The sequence below is a fragment of the Leptonychotes weddellii genome, chromosome X, assembly GCF_054177405.1.
Source record: "Leptonychotes weddellii isolate Sample4059 chromosome X, ASM5417740v2, whole genome shotgun sequence".
Classification (NCBI taxonomy): Eukaryota; Metazoa; Chordata; class Mammalia; order Carnivora; family Phocidae; genus Leptonychotes; species Leptonychotes weddellii.
In genome coordinates this window covers 22,585,144-22,604,754 of record NC_138385.1, presented here as the reverse complement: position 1 = coordinate 22,604,754, position 19,611 = coordinate 22,585,144, and the positions used below count along the sequence as shown (strand labels likewise).

Sequence of the window (19,611 nt, the reverse complement as noted above, 5' to 3'; positions counted from 1 at the left end):
CAATGTGGGGCTCGATCCCAGGACCCTGGGATCATGACCTGAGCCAAAGGCAGACGCTAATGACTGAGCCACCCAGGTGCCCCAATAAAACCTTTTTTTTTTTAAGATTTTATTTATTTATTTGAGAGAGAGAGACACAGTTAGAGAGGGAACACAAGCAGGGGGAGTGGGAGAGGGAGAAGCAGGCTTCCCGCCGAGCAGGGAGCCCGATGCGGGGCTCAATCCCAGGACCCTGGGATCATGACCTGAGCCGAAGGCAGGCGCTTAACAACTGAGCCACCCAGGTGCCCCTAAAATCTTTAAAAAAAAATAAAATTAAACAAAAACGCTTATAATAACAATTCAATTCATTTTTTTTTTAGGATTTTATTTGAGAGAGAGACAGAGAGCCTGAGAGAGGGTGAGCATGAGCAGGGGGGAAGGGCAGAGGGAGAGGGAGAAGCCGGCTCCCTGCTCAGCGGGGAGTTTGATTCGGGGCTTGATCCAGGACCCCAGGATCATGGACCTGAGCCAAAGGCAGCCGCTTAACCAACTGAGCCACCCAGGTGCCCCAACAACTCAATTTTAGCCAGCTTGATTACACGAGGTAGAATTTTCTCTTTCTCTGTTCCCAACTTTCTATTTGTCCTTTCTTTTCACCTTTCCCATTTTGAAATAACCAGTTTTACTTCAGGACAAATTTACTTTCTTTTCCCCGGAACACAAATGCATTTCCATACCTCATGCACTTTCTTAGCCAAAAACGCAACCTGCTTTTCTTTCTAGTTAAAACTAAGTAGTAAGCAATTATGAACTGTTACACCAGTATTCTTTTAGAGTGGCAAATTTATGAGTACATTTCATAATTCCTAGAAGCATATGCTTCTTCATTTTAGTCTTTTAATGTGGCGTAAGACATGTTTACTAATAGACCCATATTTATCTTTAGTCTATCTGTACTAGGAAGCCAAAACTAGATAAAAACCTATGTTCAGTAATTAATGTTTCATTATTTTATCTTATTTGGAAATTAGATATTCAGTAAACTTCCATCATTTAACTTAGCAAAACTCTAAACTTTAAAGTTACCAAAAAGGGGGCTCCTGGGTGGTTCAGTCAGTTGAGCGTCTGCCTGCAGCTCAGGTCATGATCCCATGGTGCTGGGATCCAGCCCTGCACGGGGATCCTTGCTCAGTGGGGAGCCTCCTCCTCCCTCTCCCTCTGCCTGCTGCTTTCCCTGCTTGTGCTCTCTCTCTCTCTCAAATAAATAAATAAAATCTTTAAAAAAAACATATAAAGTTACCAAAAAGATTTTAGAAGCTGTTTTTAAGTACACATACTGTAAAATATAGTTACTGCTCAGTAGTTCAACCGAAAACTCTTATCCCACTTACATCTCACATCTGTCTAAATCACTTGCTCCCCAACAGTTATGTTTAGACTAGTCACAAAAACTTCATGAGACATTAGACAGCCATCATCCCAAGCTATTTTTCTTGCTGACAAACTTTGTAAAAGCTATAACATGAACTTATTTGGGGCGCCTGGGTGGCTCATTCATTAAGCGTTTGCCTTCGGCTCAGGTCATGATCCCGGGGTCGTGCGATCGAGCCCGGCATCAGGCTCCCTGCTTGCCGGGAAGCCTGCTTCTCCCTCTCCCACTCCCCCTGCTTGTGTTCCCTGTCTCGCTGTGTCTCTCTCTGTCAAATAAAATCTTTAAAAAAAAAACAAACATGAACTTATTTGACTAGCAAACCTAGGCAGAATAGAAGTTGAATGTCTGCATTATATTCAGTGTTGATAACTCTTAAAGACATGCCTATGTTATTTTTTATTTTTTAAATCTTTATTTATTTATTTATTTATTTGAGAGAGCGAGCCCACGTGAGGAAGAGGAAGAGAGTCTCAAGCAGACTCCTATCTTAAACTAATGAACTTTAACTGACTTCAGTACTGAATATTTTTCCAGATCACATGGACCTGAGAAGCATTTGGGTTAATTTCTGTTATATTCCTGAGAACTTTAGGGATACTTTATTTATTTATTTTATTTATTTTTTTTTAAAGGTGTTTTTTTTTTTTTTTTTTTGACAGCGAGAGAGGGAACACAGGCAGGGGGAGTGGGAGAGAGAGAAGCAGGCTTCCCGCGGAGCAGGGAGCCCGATGCGGGGCTCGATCCCAGGACCCTGGGATCATGACCTGAGCCGAAGGCAGACGCTTAACGACTGAGCCACCCAGGCGCCCCGGGATACTTAATTTATAAGCACTTAATTTTAAGCCAATTACATAGAGCTCTTTTACAAATTAATTTTAGTAATACCATCCGGAGATAGAAAATGCCACCCATCTACAACACACAGATAAACATATACACAAATACAATTAGAGACCTTGTAGGTTTTGTTTTAAAATTTTAACTATGAGAAATTTTAACTCGCTGGCTCGGTCGATAGAGCATGTGACTCTTGATTTTGGGGTTGTGAATTCAAGATCCACATTGGGCATTTTAGCCATGAGGTGGGTATGATAATGCAAAACTCACTAGTTTATAAAAGAACAGTTGGGGGGCGCCTGGTGGCTATTGACTTTTTTGTTTTGGCTCAGGTGATGATCTCAGGGTCATGAGATCAAGCCCCACGCCAGGCTCCATGCTCAGGGCAGAGTCCACTTGAGATTCTTTCCCCTCCTCCCTCTCCCCCTCTGTACCTCCCCCGCTCATGCTTGCATGTAGGCACGCTCTCTCTCTCTGAAAAAAAAAAAAAATCTTAAAAAAGAACAGAGTAAGTTTAGCTTACCTGAATAGAAGCTTTTTTGCTCATATTTATGGAGAAGACTTATAAGATCTGTTATTTGTCCTTGACAGGTAATATTTAAGGAGGCTGCAGTCTAGAGTTAGGGCACAAAAGCCTTTTTAGCAGTTTGTATTAGCAACAATTGCACCTCACATGAACCTCCTCGGCTGTGATACTGCCGCTGCGCAAAGCTCGCAGTTTGTATTTTAAAACGGTCTCCGTCCCCCCTGCCATTTTGTCACACCACTCTTAGGAACTGGGGATGGTCTATGTAAGAGTTTACACTTACATCTCAAAGTCACAGGGAAAGAGTGCAAGTTCCTCCAAGAAAGATTTTGGTTTCTTTAGGCCAATATTTACAAGCCTTGTGAGATAAATAGAGGTTTTAGGAATGGTGAAAAGGAATAGCTGAACTTTGAATTGCCTCTAGAGTTGCATTTCTAGTTTTGCAAAGATTTGTAAGATAAGGACAGGTGCTCTCAGTTCCTCAAAGAATTGGGTTGCAACTTAAATGGTCTCGTAGGTTGATCCACCCATAAATCCTTTCACAAGGGCTTTAAAAGATTTTTCTTTCCCTCTGGGTACATAGTTTTATTTTAACTAGGGGAGGAGGCCAAAACAGTTCCTGTCAGGCTCTGAATATTACCTTTAAATCTGGCCAGTCTCCTACCACAGAGCTATGTAAGCTTTATGCCCATCGTGGGGCTTGAACTCATGACCCTGAGATCAAGAGTCGCATGCTCTACCAACTGAACCAGCCAGGCAGGCACCCCTGAAAAAAAATATTTTAAATATCTTGTCAGTTTTTAAATGCTTGTCAGATAGACAGCAAGCATTTTCCGAGTTTAATGCAGTATGCCTTTGTAAAGTCTGTATAAGACGTTTTAATAAAGGCCGCCTTTCTTAGTGTACAATTCAACCTTGAATTCACCTTAAGAGGAGAAGCCTCCCTTTCGGCCCCCAAACATCGCCTTCAGTTGATATTTGTAGGAGGGCCTAGGAGAAATTCCAGGCAGGGGGAGGTTTTCAGGGGGTGGTCTGGCTTGTCTGATAACTGCAGCATAATCATGGGTGGAAAGAATACCACTTAGCCAAACAGGATCCCTCTGAGTGGGGTTGTAAATGGCCATTAATTTTTTAATTCCTCTTTAAATTTGGTAGGCTCCTGAAAGTAGAGGTAAAAGGGCTTTTTATAATTTAAAAGGGCTGCTGTCCAGGGGACATGAATTCTTTGGGATATTGCATGGGAAGGCTGGAAGCTGGAGGAGCCTGATTATAGAACCCAGCAAAATAAGCCTTATGTCTGAGCATTATTGTCCATCCTGGGTGCTTCTGTTAAATTTATTTTCTGACTTTTAGTATTTACATGAATAACCTGTCTATCCTGGGCTTAGAGATCATGCTGGAGTGCACCCTGTAAATCTTGTAGGAAAAGGGAAGCTGAAATAAGCAGCTAGGTGTTTTAAGGAATTTTCTGAGGAAGGTGAAGGAGCTTTGGGGGCTAAAGGAATTTGCTGAAGAGATGGGCCAGATTTTAAGAAGGGGAATTCATACTAGGGACTTTAGTTTTTATTCTAATTTCTATTCTTACATCTTTTTTTTTTTTTAAAGATTTTTTTATTTATTCATTCCAGACACACAGATACAGAGAGAGAGAGAGAACATGAGTAGGGGGAGAAGCAGAGGGAGGGGGAGAAGCAGAGGGAGGGGGAGAAGCAGGCCCCCCGCCGAGCAGGGAGCCCGATGCGGGGCTCGATCCCAGGACCCTGGGATGGAGCCCGATGCGGGGCTCGATCCCAGGACCCTGGGATGGAGCCCGATGCGGGGCTCGATCCCAGGACCCTGGGATCATGACCTGAGCCGAAGGCAGACGCTTAACCATCTGAGCCACCCAGGTTCCCCTATTCTTACATCTTGTTAAGGGAGTCTCTAAGGCTAGCTCTTCTGTGTCTTTGTGTCTACTTTTTAATTTGGTCTTCCCATAGGTACCATGAAGACAATTGTTTAGGATGGGAACTCTCTAAAAAATTTTTTTCAGGGGCGCCTGGGTGGCTCAGTCGTTAAGCATCTGCCTTTGGCTCAGGTCATGATCCCAGGGTCCTGGGATCGAGCCCCGCATCGGGCTCCCTACTCAGCGGGAAGCCTGCTTCTCCCTCTCCCACTCCCCCTGCTTGTGCTCCCTCTCTCGCTGTGTCTCTCTCTGTCAAATAAGTAAATAAAATCATTAAAAAAATTTTTTTTCAAATATAGAACTTCTTCATTTCAGAAGATCCATCATCTGGCCATTGACAAGTAGCATCTATTTTTTTTTTTTTAAGATTTATTTATTTGAGAGAGAGCACACATGGGGGCGGGGAGGGACAGAGGGAGAGGAGAGAGAATCTCAGGCAGACTCCCTGCTGATCACAGAGCCTGACATGGGGGCTCGATCTCATGACCCTGAGATCATGACCTGAATGGAAATCAAGAGCCAGATGCTTAACTGACTGAACCACCCAGGTGCCCCAACAAGTAGCGTCTATTAATGTTGACAGCAGTTCAGATCAGGAAGCCTTTTTATGGCTTAACCAAGGATGCAAGAGGTATCCCACAAGAGAATGCAAAAGATGCAGTTCGTACAAGATCCTGAAAGTTCACTCCCAAAGATAGTCTAAGAAAGTAAAGCCCTTTGTTGTTACAGGCTGTAAGAATGGTGTGAAAACAGTGTCTCTGTTTTCCCACAAGAAAACCTCCACTCGTAGACCCACTAATCTGACACCCACCAGGCACTACCAGAATGGGATTTTTCCAACACTAACAAAACAACGAAGGTTGACATGACAAAAGCCCCTTATGGACTGGGACCCCTTATGACAGACTCCCCTGAGAGCTGGCATGTTAGATGAAAAGAGTGCTGCTTGTGACTTCATGTCTCAGAACCCCAGTCTATTTGGCCACCAAGATGCACACTGGTATGTGCATCTTCTGGCTGGCAGAGACAAGAGACAGTATTCTCACTGGTCACACAGCCACGCTCTCAAGACATAGAACAAGACAAAAGGAAAACTTCATCCAGCTTTTTATATATGTATGTTAACAGCTTTAGCTAAGCCTTGGGTCTCTCAGAGCCAAACTAATACCTAAGAGGGATGTGCCACTGGTTTGGGGATCATGTGGTAGTTTACAGAGTAACTTGCATGGAAACTTCTTTGAGATTGGCAGGTGACCTAATAAAAATCTAACCTGTTCTGTTCCAATTTATTCTAATACAGGAGTCTTTGGATTAGGTGGCCAGTGCTGTAATAGCTCTTAAATACTTGACCCATGCCCTCCAGTCTTGTGGCTTTGGCTTCCGAGATGTTTCTTAGCAACAGCCTTTACCTCATGTGTTCATTAACCCACAGCAAAGTTTGTCTAAACAGACACCGGTCTGGTGAGAACCATGAATTCACCAATCAGGGAGGCCTGCTTGAACAGCAGACTTACAGGGCCTATGCCTGTGTTCTCTACCCTATGGTTTTCCTTCTTATGTCAAACAACGCAACAGAGACAAAGAAAAACAGTGACAGTCTCTGGGAGGAAAAGGATCAATAAAAATCAAGAGTACTCAAAAAAAAAAAAAAAATCAAGAGTACTCATAACAGATCTTTACCAGAGTTGCTATACCCAAGGAACTAGTTTCACAAATATTTTTTCCTGCTAATCTAAATTTAGAAAAGGAAAAAAAGGACTTGCACCACTCTCATTTCCACTGGACCCTTCAGGCAGAGATCCAGAAGACTGACATGGTAAGAATTCTTACCTTCTGCCATGCCTATCAGAGGTGCCAGATTTCTCAGGTGCCATAGCCCTGGAGCAAGCAGTGATCACTCAGTAAAGTTGCTCCTGCTTGGCTCACCAGCTGTTGGGGAGAAAAGTTTTTTCCTCTACTATTCTAGGTTCTTTGGCTGGTAAATTGATATAAAAGATTAACAGGAGAAAAACAAATTTAAGTACATACAGAAGCCACATAACATGAGAGCCACAGGCAGTCAGGTGGTTGAGGCTTATATGCCATCCTGAGCTCAGGAGAAGGGGGATAGGGGTCTGAGACTTCAAAGGGGAGGAAGACAGTTTACAAGAAGGTGGGAAGAGCAAATGTTTGATAAACAAATGTTTGCCAGGCCTTACAGAGAGAGTGGGACACAGAGAGGAGTTTGATCTCCAGGCCCTGCAGAGCGTCCCCCAGCTTAAGCACACCTAGCCCAAATTCTTTGTAGTTATCTCTGATTTCTCTTCCTGGACCAAGCCCTTTATCTAAATTCCTTTAGGCAGTTAAGGGGAAGGTAAAGCTTTTCCTCTTTGGGCCTTGATTGACTTCAGCTTAAAGTAATCCACATGCCAAAGTGGCATATTTTGGGAAGGCTTGTTCTGAAACCCTTCAAGGAATACCAGAGGGTTTAAGGTACAGGGTAGCATGAATGAGGTGACTTCTTGAATTGTTTGATCATGTGTGTATTGTCTCTTTTTAAAAATATACATCTAAAATTAGTGTTCAGAAATATGATTTGAGGGGTGCCTGGGTGGCTCATTGGGTTGGGCCTCTGTCTTTGGCTCAGGTCATGATCCCAGAGCCCCATGTCAGGCTCCCTGGTCAGCGGGCGGGCAAGGGGGGGGCTGCTTCTCCCTCTCCCGTTCCCCTTGCTTGTGTTCTCTTTGTCAAATGAATAAATGGGATCTTTAAAAAAAAAAAAAAGAAATATGATTTGATGAGGTCATGATACATTTGTATAGTCATGTACTAGTCATCCATTTAAAATAATGTTCTAATTCAGATAAAGATTGATGTGGGAAGATGCTTATGATATATTATTAAATGGAAAAAAAGGGCTTCTGGGTGGTTCAGTTGGTTAAGCGTCTGCCTTCAGCTCAGGTCATGATCCTGGAGTCCCGTGATCGAGCCCTGCATTGGGGAGTCCCTGCTCAGTGGGGAGTCTGCTTCTCCCTCTGCCCTTCACACTGCTGTCATGCTCTCACTCTCTCTCTCTAAAATAAATAAAACCTTTAAAAAAAAGAAAGAAAGCAAGTTATAAAATACCGTGTATAATAAATCCCCTCTAGAAATATTTATAATATGCACACAGAAAAGGTTCTGAAAGGATAAATATACTAAAGGTCACAGCCTGGGTAGTAAGATTCTTTTTTAATTCCTCTCTCTTAAAAAAGAAAACATTAGGGGCGGCTGGGTGGCTCAGTGGGTTAAGCGTCTGCCTTCAGCTCAGGTCATGGTCTTGGGGTCCTGGGATCAGCAGTTTCGGCTCCACGCTCAGTGGGGAGTCTTCTCCCTCTTCCTCTGCCCCTCACCCTGCTTGTGTTCTCTCCCCCCCAAATAAATAAATAAAATCTTTAAAATTGTTTAAAAAATAAAAAGGAAAATATTTGTATTAAAGATTGAGTTAATATCCATCTTGAGATTTTTTTTCCTGCCTGTTCCAATTTTAGCAACGGTTTTAATCTGGGCTCTGAATAAGCGTAAATAGTATTAATTATGTCATGGATCTACAGTTTGGACTGTAGATCGTTTGTTTTTTAATCAAAGGCAACTGATTAGCAAGCACTGTAAATTGCTTAAGTTCTGAACAGTTTCCAGTGAAATGGAAGAGGGAATAATAGTAATAGTGATAGTATAATATTATAATAGTAATAGCCTTCAGTGAATTATTGAGCCCCAAACCTGTGTATTCCTCATTCAAAACAGTGTTTTGGGGAACACAGTTGCATAATTTGTTAAAAGATGAGGGAATACGTTACTGTGTGTCCATTCTGAGCAACTGTACCTGTGGAGTTAATTATTATAAATAATTAGGCAAAGACTAGAGGTCTGTGCTCAAAATTTAAGTATTACTATGACTTTATAAACCAAGTTTAGAACATGTAATTGATATTCTCTTCGTTGATTCTCAGTATGCCCTTGCAGGTGTTTACAGAAGTAGGCTTCATGATCAAGCACATATTGTATATAGCAGTATTCATAAGTTCAGGTTATTGACTGAGCTTATGAGCTAAGTGCTCATAAAGCCATTTAGTTATTTGAATGGCTATAGTGCTTAATTTTAGGGAATGAACTTTTGATTTGATTGAATGTAATTAACCTCAAAAATGTTTTGTTGACCTTTCAATTTAAAGTTGAAAGAGGGGTGCCTGGCTGGCTCACTTGGAAGAGCATGCGACTCTTGATCTCAGGGTCGTGAGTTTGAGCCCCACATTGGGTATAGAGATGACTTAAAGTTAAAATAGGCTTCATGGTTTGAAGAACCCTACTAGTATAAAGAAACAATTTGACTAAAATTTGAATTTTTATGTAAATATAGCTGAACTTTAAAGGTGATACACTCTTTTTGTTCAGGGCATATCATTTTTAAAAGTTCAGTTTCTTAATATTATGATAAATTTACGTACATACTACAACTTTGTAAAAATGCTATTTTTTTAAAAGATTTTATTTATTTATTTGACAGAGAGAGACACAGAGAGGGAGAAGCAGGCTTCCCGCGAAGCAGGGAGCCTGATGCGGGGCTCGATCCCAGGACCCTGGGATCATGACCCGAGCCAAAGGCAGACACTTAATGACTGAGCCACCCAGGCGCCCCTCAAAATGCTATTTGTGAACAGGGAACTAACTGGCTAATACCTTAAGGTAATTAAAAGAGGGATTGGCTGGCCTCCTTTTTATGTCAGTGAGGATGTTTCTTATCTTAAAAGATCTCTGTGCTGAACCATTAGAGACTCTTAATCTCAGGAAACAAACTGAGGGTTGCTGGAGTGGAGGGGGGGGAGGATGGGGTGGCTGGGTGATGGGCATTGGGGAGGGTATGTGTTATGGTGAGCACTGTGAATTGTGTAAGAATGTTGAATTACAGACCTGTACCCCTGAAACAAATAATACGTTATATATTAATTTTAAAAATAATAAATGGGAAAAAAAGATCTCTGTGCTGGATCTTCTATAGGGGGAAAAGGCAACTAATGAGCAAAACTTATAATATTTCTGCATGTAATAAGAAGGAATCTTAAGATAAATTTGAAATTATGATGGTGTTTTATGGTGAACACACATAAAATTTTGATTGTTACTATGAAAAATTTTTTGAATCCTATAACATTTTTGAAATGTGAATTTTAAAAAGTTTTTATTTAAGTAATCTCTATACCCAAGGTGGGGTTTGAACTCATGACCCCGAGATCAAGATTCAAATGCTTCTCCTACTGAGCCAGGCAGGTGCCCCTGAAATGTGATTTTAGTATAGGTTTTTATCACTGAAGAATTATACTGTTTGCATGGTATGCATGTATTTCCTATTTTATTCACATTTCCTAGGCATATATTAACAATTTTTAGTGCTCACGGTGATCTCAAGTGTCCAGGGGAGATGGTGGGTAGGATGTGGCATAATAACAGCAGTAACCTAATAGAGGTGGTTCAGCATTTATTGTTTCGCCCAACATTTATTAAGCACTGTTGCATGTTGTGCGTTGCCTTAGGCATTGGGAATACAGGTATGATAAGACACAGTCCTTGCCAAAAAAGACCTTCATTCTAACAATGTACTACATATATACACACATACAGACATGCATGCAGAAATTCCCAAATCTTGTTCTAGTACAACTTGGAGCATCAACAAATTGTGTAGAGGATATAGTAGTGGCATAAAGAGTAATCATTCTGGGGTTTTGAGTGGAAGAATCAGCAAAGATGTCATAGGTGAGATTCTAAAAACTACATTTTCTGAGTTTTAAATAGATGCCTTTAATTACTTAATGTATTTAAGCATAATAGTGCTCCAGTGGGAGCTAATAGGGATATATTGCTTGCATAATTCCTGTCATATTTTTAACATCATTGTATTAGTTTTTTTAGGGCTGCCATAACAAGGTACCACAAACTGAGTGGCTTAAAACAACAGAAATTTATTTTCTCACAGTTCTGGAGGCTAGAAATTGGAAATGAAGGTGTTGACAGGGCCACATTCTCTCTGAAGATTCTAGGGAGAATCTGTCCCCTGCCTTTCTTGTAGCTTCTGGAGTTGCCACTGATCCTTGGTGTTCTTGGCTTTTTGATGCATTATCACTCCAGTCTCTGCCTCCATCTTTACATGGCCATCTTCCCTACGTGCCTCTGTGTCTGTGTTTCTTCTCATAAGGACTTCAGTCATAGTGGATGAGGGCCCATCCTAATGACCTTATCTTAACTTGATTACATCTATCTGCAAAGAACCTATTTCCAAATAAGTTCACATTCCTAACCAGTGGTTAGGACTTAAACCTATCTTTTGTGGGGGCACGATTCAACCTGTAACAATCATTTAGTTCCTTTTGTATTGTGCCATATCAATATAATTACTTAAAAAATGCTTTTTCATGATGAGAGGTTAACAAAGCCCCTTGTTGCAGGAATAACGTTAAGAATTTGTAGTTCAGGGGCACCTGGGTGGCTCAGTTGGCTGAGCGGCTGCCTTTGGCTTGGGTCATGATCCTGGGGTCCTGGGATTGAGCCCTGCCCCACATCAGGCTCCCTGCTCAGCGGGGAGCCTGCTGCTTCCTCTCCTTCTCCTGCTCCCCCTGCTTGTGCTCTCTCAGGTGCTCTCTCTCAAATAAATACAATCTTAAAAAAAAGAAAAGAATTTGTAGTTCATTAAGTGAGCCTGTAGTGATTGGATAAATTTCTTCCAGAGACCAGAAGAGTGAAGCATAGATAGATTATAAAGATCTATGAGCTTCATAGAAAAAAAAAACCAAAAAAACACTAAAGGTTTTTTGTTGTTGTTGTTGTTTTTTTAAAGATTTTATTTATTTGAGAGAGAGAGAATGAGAGAGAACACATGAGAGGGGATAGGGTCAGAGGGCAAAGCAGACTCCCTGCCGAGCAGGGAGCCCGATGCGGGGCTCGATCCCGGGACTCCAGGATCATGACCTGAGCCGAAGGCAGTAGCTTAACCAACTGAGCCACCCAGGTGCCCCAACACTAAAGGTTTTTACTTATTTGTTAAGAATGGTGATTTATTACTCAGATGCTATTTTGACTTAAAAATTTTTTTTCTTTTTTTATAAAGATTTTATTTATTTGTTTATTTGACAGAGAGAGAAAGGGAACAAGCAGGAGGAGCAGCAGAGGGAGAGGGAGAAACAGGCTCCCCGCTAAGCAGGGAGCCCAGTGCGGGCTCAATCCCAGGACCCTGGGATCATGACCTGAGCCGAAGGCAGACACTTAATCGACTGAGCCACCCAGGCGCCCCTTGACTTAAATTTTAATAGGTATTTATAGTGGTTAATTTTCAGTCATCAGAGACAGTTTCCTAGTTAGCCATCTTAAATAAATTTGTATTAATTTGCAGACTTTCATCACTGTCTGGTATACATATGAAATTGCTTACTTATATTTTCGAAGATGCTGTGATAACTGAAACTCATGATATTATGGATTACGTTGTTTTTTAAAATTGCCTAAGCCAAGTAATAATTGACTGCCAAACAACTTTTTAAAAAAATTGTTAATCTTTGGGGCGCCTGGGTGGCTCGGTCGTTAAGCATCTGCCTTGGGCTCAGGTCATGATCCCAGGGTCCTGGGATCGAGCCCCGCATCAGGCTCCCTGCTCAGTGGGAAGCCTGCTTCTCCCTCTCCCACTCCCCCTGCTTGTGTTCCCTCTCTCGCTGTGTCTCTCTCTGTCAAATAAATAAATAAAATCTTTAAAAAAATTGTTAATCTTTGTTTCAAGTAAGGCAGGTATTTATTAAAAAGCTTAATACATTTCTGAATAGTGTTCTGATATTAAATCTCACAAAAAATACTTCTCTCTGCATGGGATTTTTTCTATTGCTTTGACATTAGAGGGGTTTTTTTTTCCCCAATTAATCAGGATTTTCTTTTTCTTTCTTTTTTTTCTCTTTTTACACTGTTCAGAGAATATGCCCTTCAGAATGTAGTCATTTGATTCTTTCAGTGTTTTAATAGCACACAGCTGTTTCTAAGGGCATGCATAAGGACGCCTTAGTGGCGTAGTCGGTTAAATGGGTCGTATCTCAGGGTTGTGAGATCAGTCAAGCCTGGCATCGAGGCTGCATGGGGCTCTGCACTCAGCACAGAGTCTGCTTCAAAGACTCTTTCTGCCCCACCCCTCCCCCCCCAAATAAATAAATTTTTTAAAAATAAATTTAAAAAGGCACCCTTTCGTAGACCTACCATAAAATTAATTAGTAAGGGTCCCTGGCTGGCTCAGTAGAGCATGTGACTCTTGATCTTGGGGTCCTAAGTTTGAGCCCCACATTAGGCATAGAGATTACTTAATCAAAATAAAATAATAAATTAATAAATAGCTTTTGGGGGAATTACACGTAAACTGTAGGGAACCTATGTACTTCATGATAGTCTTAATTTTTATGTACATGCATACTGTAGTGCTTGTGCACATTGTACAATAATAAATACCCAAGAAGTCAGGCAAAGAATGAAAGTTGGCAGCCTTACTCTTATTTGTTCTAAGTGGATATGCGAGAAATAAATAGCCTAATGAAAATAATATGATGATAAACTCTGTCAACAATAAATACCACAACTTTCTCCTAAAGTGTAGTCAGTGATCCTGTAATAATCCCACTGAAGATCTAAAATCTTTGTATAAAAAAAGTACACAAATCTGTCCTGTGTGTAAAAATCTTTTAATCTATGTGTATTTTGTATTCAAAACAATTCACACTACTTGAATACATTAAAAGAGTTCAAAAGCACACTAACATAAATGTAGACACAACAAAAGGAATGCTTTGCAATGAGAGAGGGAATAAAGATAAGAATCAAAGGAGAGTCTCCTATATTACCAGAGTCAGTGCAATTAACTGCACTTCATAACAAATTATATCTATTTGGAACTAGTTTATAAATATGTAAGCCATAAGATGAACAAAGTGAATGTTAAAAACCCACAGAATTTCATAATTCAGGAACATAGCTTCAGTGCTTCATAATATGGAAAGAAGCTCCTAAAAACAGCCAATTGGTTTGCTTTCTTAGAAGTTAGAAAAAAATGCATTTCAGAAAATGATTTGTAACAGGAACAGAAGAACATTAAATAAAATATTGAGAAGAACTGAGGTCCTCAGAGTATCAAAAGAGATAAGAATTAGACTTCATATTAGAATTTAAAGAATGTAGTTGAAAGAAATATTAGTGGTTAAATATTTAACCACTTCAAATAGAAGTGATTTTGTCCTCTCACCTACTTCTGGTTTTTTTTTTTTTTTTTTTTTTTTTTTTTTTTTTTTTAAGGTTTTATTTATTTATTTATCTGAGAGAGAGAATGGGAGACAGAGAGCATGAGAGGGGGAGGGTCAGAGGGAGAAGCAGACTCCCCGCGGAGCGGGGAGCCCGATGCGGGACTTGATCCCGGGACTCCAGGATCATGACCTGAGCCGAAGGCAGTCGCCTAACCAACTGAGCCACCCAGGTGCCCCTCTGGTTTTTTTTTTTTAAGATTTTATTTATTTATTTGACAGAGAGAGACACAGCGAGAGAGGGAACATAAGCAGGGGGAGTGGGAGAGGGAGAGGTGCCCCTCTCACCTACTTCTGAAAATGTATAGTAACATCTAGTTTTCTGTATAAAAAGCACATAATTTCATTAGCAAAGCTCCCTTTGTTTTAGCCTTAAAATCACCTCTGATCCAGTGCTCTTGGCTGGCACAGTTGGTGAAACATGTGACTCTTGGTTGCAGAGTTGTGAGTTCAAGCCCCATGTTTGGCGTAGCGTTTACTTAAAAAAAATTTTTTTAATTAAAAATCACCTCTGAGGGGCACCTGGGTGGCTCAGTCGTTAAACGTCTGCCTTTGGCTCAGGTCATGATCCCAGAGTCCTGGGATCAAGCCCCGCATCAGGCTCCCTGCTCGGCGGGAAGCCTGCTTCTCCCTCTCCCACTCCCCTTGCTTGTGTTCCCTCTCTCGCTGTGTCTCTCTCTGTCAAATAAATAAATAAATAAAATCTTTACAAAAAAAAAATCACCTCTGATCCACCAGTTTATACTAACAATTGCCAAACTAGCATTTAAACAGCTTTATCAAGATGTATCTCACCTACCGTAAAATTAATTTTAAAGTGTACAGTTCTGTTGCTTTTAGTATATTCACATTTGTGCAACCATCACTACAGCCTAATTTAGAATGTTTTCATTACTCTGAAAAGAAACCCAGTAACCATTTGCAGTCACTCCCTATTCCCCTCCTGCCCCAGCTATGGGCAATCACTAATCTACTTTCTGTTTCTATTTATTTTCATAACATTTTAAACTTGCAACACTATTGTTCTCATGCCTGTTCCAGGTCATTGACTCAGAGGTTTAAAAGTTCTTCGACTAGCCATATTTACAAGCCCTGCCATATTTACAAGTCCAGCGACATCTTTATTTAGAAAACATTCGAATGATGATTTCATAATGATTGTTCCATAATCTAAGAGTTTTTGATCTGGTACATGTGTTTCAAATTCTGTTCGTGCAACTTGCTAGGGATGTTAAACTCAATTAGAAGGATAAAACCATTTTGTCCAGACTTGAAACGAAGTTTGTTCTATGTGTGTTAACCATTCCAGGCTTTCTGGTAGTGAGAACAGCTTTAGGAATCTTCTGTAGCATACCATTATCTTCAATAATAATGTCGTCTTCATCCTTTGGTCAACATACGGTTTAATTTGCTGTGGATGGCAAAGAAGGCTATTATTATCAGTAGATTTGCTAGAGCTGCCAAAGTCCGACTGTTCCTAACATTATTCTGGTTTACTTGTCTCGCTGTTACGATGAGATTGCAACTGTTTACAGTCATCCTATTACTTGATCAAAACTCTATTCTGAAACTTCTATGCCATTAACTTCTAAAACTTCATCATTAATATCCAGTAACCCTGTGCTGTGAACCTGATCTGGAATAAGCCAGGATGTTAAAGATCCCTGGGACTTATCTAAGCCATGAGGTGTCTCCCTTGGGCTTTCTGAAACCATCCTGGCTATAGAGTCCTAGAGAATGTTCAGTGCTGTGTTTGTAAAGATAAACTAACCCTATGATGTGTTTCTGGGAGAATATTTGTGTCTGTAATAGAAGATGCAGGTCTAACGTCTTGGGGCATACCAATGACTGGATGTGGCTTTTTTCTGTGGTTGACAGAACACAATGCATTGACTAAAACATTTTCCTTCTTCATTAGCATGTCTGTACCAAAAGCACTGTTATCTGCCTCTCCCTTCTTTTGTATAAAAATCCTAAGTAGTGGGTTGTTTGTTGAAATACCTTTGTGATAATTATCGTTATTTATAGGTAGTAAGTCTCCCTGGAAATCTGCATGGCCTAATAAATTGTCAACATTAGGTATTTTATGATCATGTTGTAGTAATCCACAAAACTCAAAATGTGCAAGTTTTGCTCTTTCTAGCAAAAAACCAATGAAATTCATTGTCAGACCTACTCTTCACCTCCAGGATGCCCTGGCAGCCACAGTCCAGCTGAGTGCCAGGCTGCCTCTGTGGAGTGCTAGGTGGGCGCATGCGCACACTCAGCCGCAGGCCAGGAATCCACAGCTCACCAAATGCATCTGTAGAGTCAGCTTGGATCTCAGTGCTTAGCTCCGCTGAGCTCCACAGGGCTTCACAGGACAGCAAGGACTGGTCTGGCAGTGCAGCCGGTAGAGGCACAATTCCCTCCCTCCTCTCTGCAGGGCTCCAGTGGAGGAGGTTGAGGGGGCAGTTAGCCCATCCACCTCCCCCATGACTGGGCTCCTGATCCAGGCCAACAGCGCCAACCTGAGAGACTGTAAGTGAAAATATTATTAAAGACATTTGGGGGGAAAAAAAGACATTCTGGAGAAAAGGATCACCTGTACTCCTGCCACCCTAACCTAATTTACCCACTTAATAAAAGTTGCCTTACAATAAAAAAGGGGGGGTGCCTGGCTGGCTCGGTTGGCAGAGCATGTGACTCTTGATCTCGGGGTCATGAGTTCAAGCCCCATGTTTGGGGTAGAGTTTACTTTAAAAAAATTACCTTATAAGTCTTATCCAGGGGCACCTGGGTGGATCAGTTGGTTAAGCATCTGCCTTCGGGTCAGGTCATGATCTCAGGGTCCTGGAATCAAGCCCCGCATCAGGCTCCCTGCTCAGTGGGGAGCCTGCTTCTCCCTCTCTCTCTGTCCCTGCTCGAGTGCACATGTGTGCACTCTTTCTCTCTGTCAAATAAATAAAATAAAAATCTTTAAAAAAAACCCACAAGTCTTGGGGGCGCCTGAGTGGCTCAGAGGGTTAAGCATCTGCCTTTGGCTCAGGTCATGATCCTGGGATCCTGGGATCGAGTCCCGCGTCGGGCTCCCTGCTCCTTGGGGAGCCTGCTTCTCCCTCTGCCTCTCTTTCTCTGTCTCTCATGAATAAATAAATAAAATCTTTTAAAAAACAAAACAAAAAACAAGAACAAGTCTTATCCGTAAGTATATGTTTTCATGCAGTGGCAGTCTGATGTATACCTTACTTTATGTCCTTTTCTCCATTAAAATAACCTTTTTTCTGTATATTTGACAACTTCAGTAATAAAAGCCTAGGAGAAGTAGAAACTTTTGTATTGTGTGCAGATACCAGTAGGTGGGTTTTATGTGGCTATCTTTACTCAGTTGACTATGCTAAATGTATATGTGTGCTGTGTATGTATGTATATGTACATGTAAGTGTATTTTTTTGGTATGTGTATATTTTAAACACAACATCTCATGATCTTGAAATTTTCCATGCATGTGGCACTGCTTGCTGATTTTTTCTGTGCCATTGTTGGCTTCCATAGTACCATTTTTCCCAACCACCATTCCGTTCAAGATTACTGACTGCCTAGCCCCTTTAATTACAGAGCTTTCTTTGACATCTTTTTCTGTGTGCCTTCTTACCTTTCTGCTTACCCAATACAGAGCGTGAGTGTGCTTTCACAAAGAAGCCTTAAATGATCTCAGCATACTTTATTGCACTTAGACTTTTTCACATCCAAAGCTTTTTATCACCCTTCTCCAATATCCATACCCCATTTTCTTCTCTATTCACAATTCCTGTGCTCCATATATACTTATTTTCTAAATATCATCTCTCCATCTTCACTTCACTTAAATCCTTTATAAATAAAATCCTCTCTTTCATCCCTTTCTTTTGGTGCCTTCCGCCAATCCCAAGGTTTCTATCTGTTGTCAGTCATTTTTCTCCCTTTCACCCTTAACCTCTCTGGTAATTCTGCTTTCGCACCCTTCAACAAAAGCTCACACTCTGATAATGTATATGTAGTGTTCAGTTGGGTGCTTCTGAATAAGTATCTGCTTTTTGGGGCGCCTGGGTGGCTCAGTCGTTAAGCGTCTGCCTTCGGCTCAGGTCATTATCCCGGGGTCCTGGGATCGAGCCCCGCATCGGGCTCCCTGCTCCACAGGAAGCCTGCTTCTCCCTCTCCCACTCCCCCTGCTTGTGTTCCCTCTCTCGCTGTATCTCTCTCTGTCAAATAAATAAATAAAATCTTTAAAAAATAAAAAAATAAGTATCTGCTTTTCAAAACAGTGAAATCCAAACTATTAGCATGGAAATAACCCCTGGGAAGATGAGGTCTCCACTTGAAAGCTTCAAATAGAGATTCTCCTGCTATTATTGAATGATGGAGTTTTATGTAATAATATCTGAAATGGGGTGACTACTTGAACCATACAAATATCTGCTATTGCAAAATGAGAATAGATCCTTGATTTTATACTTCTATTTTGATTGACCTGAGAAATAAAACTTAGCACTTCAGAGAAGGTAATTTTCATATGTTCTGGATTATATTGAGCATTAATTCTTCAGGGTCATTATAGACTTAGAAATGTTTTGTCCTGCCTCCTACTCTATGCCCAAGTGCCTTCTCATGATGGGAGAAATCTACAAGGCACCCCCAATCCATTCTGCACCGCTGTTGATTGTTGTAACTGTTCCTCCTTGTATTGGGTTAAAATTTACTGGCTATAATTAAATTCATTGACTCGACTTCTGTCCTCAGGCTACACTGAATTTGGATCCCTTTCCTGTATAACAGCCTTTTAGATAGCTAATGGTAATTATTCTTTCCTTTACAGCCCTCTCCCCACATTTTTTTTCCCTTTGAGATAAACACTCTCAGCTCTTCTACCTGTTCCTCATTGGACACCATTTTCATCATCCCGATTGCTCTCTATAGATACGACACTTTGTTAATGTTCCTTCTGAAGTGTTTTCAGTACTGAAAATAATATTCAATATGTAGTTGAATTGGATCTGGACCTTGTACATCTGGACATTAATGCAGCCTGGAGTTGCTTTAAGTTTCTTTTTTAGTAGCCATGTAATGTTGGCTCATAATGAACTTTTTTTAAAATAAGCTCTATGCCCAACATGTGGCTTGAACACACAACCCCAAGATCAAGAGTCTCATGCTCTACTAACTGAGCCAGCCCCTCATAATGGAATTTTTAATTAACTAAAATCCCAAGATTTTAATCTAGAGGTTTGCCTTCACATGACTTCTTTCTAAACCAAGTTTCCATTTTCCTTTAGTTGTGCAACAGATTTCTAAAGTCAGAACGTAATGTTTAATATCCCTATTAAATTTCATCTCAGCGGGCGCCTGGGTGGCTCAGTTGGTTAAGCGACTGCCTTCGGCTCAGGTCATGATCCTGGAGTCCCGGGATCGAGTCCCACATCGGGCTCCCTGCTCGGCAGGGAGCCTGCTTCTCCCTCTGACCCTTCCCCCTCTCATGTGCTCTCTGTCTCTCTCATTCTCTCTGTCTCAAATAAATAAATAAAATCTTTAAAAAAAA

The 19,611-nt window shown here is 41.0% G+C and overlaps 1 protein-coding gene and 1 pseudogene across 5 annotated transcripts in view; one reads left to right on the top strand and one right to left on the bottom strand.

The window, feature by feature from the left end:
* Positions 1–19,611, top strand: part of XIAP (X-linked inhibitor of apoptosis) — a 78,959-nt gene that overhangs the window by 14,948 nt on the left and 44,400 nt on the right. The window lies entirely within an intron of this gene.
* On the bottom strand, positions 15,100–16,312 carry LOC102747890 (partitioning defective 6 homolog beta pseudogene; annotated as a pseudogene).